This window comes from Penaeus monodon, chromosome 29, assembly GCF_015228065.2.
Source record: "Penaeus monodon isolate SGIC_2016 chromosome 29, NSTDA_Pmon_1, whole genome shotgun sequence".
Lineage (NCBI taxonomy): Eukaryota > Metazoa > Arthropoda > Malacostraca > Decapoda > Penaeidae > Penaeus > Penaeus monodon.
In genome coordinates, this window is record NC_051414.1 from 33,368,284 (window position 1) to 33,368,670 (window position 387).

The window sequence follows — 387 nt, forward strand, 5'->3', positions numbered from 1 at the left end:
ATTCCTCTTCCTCCTCAATGGGGGAGCAGACTTTCCGTTGTGCACGCCGGTATTCCTGGCATTCGTCACACCCAGAAGGCATAACTGAGGCATAACCAAAACAACTCAGTCCCTAAGCAGAAGACCCCGAGAGCAGGAGGCAGTGAATCCAGCGTAACATGGGCGTCTCTCTCGCTCCGCCCACCTCCGTGAGAAGCGAGGGAACGCCCACTACACCTGGAGCTGTTACGTAAGGCAGCGTCGAAGGCCACGCTATATCACGCATTGTTATCTGCTGCACGTATTACGTACTACACCATCACATATACTGCATTTCTGTCTCTGCTGGAAGGCAAGTTGGTCTCCCCCTCACGGCGGCTCTTGAACAGAGGGCGACTGAAACGAGGC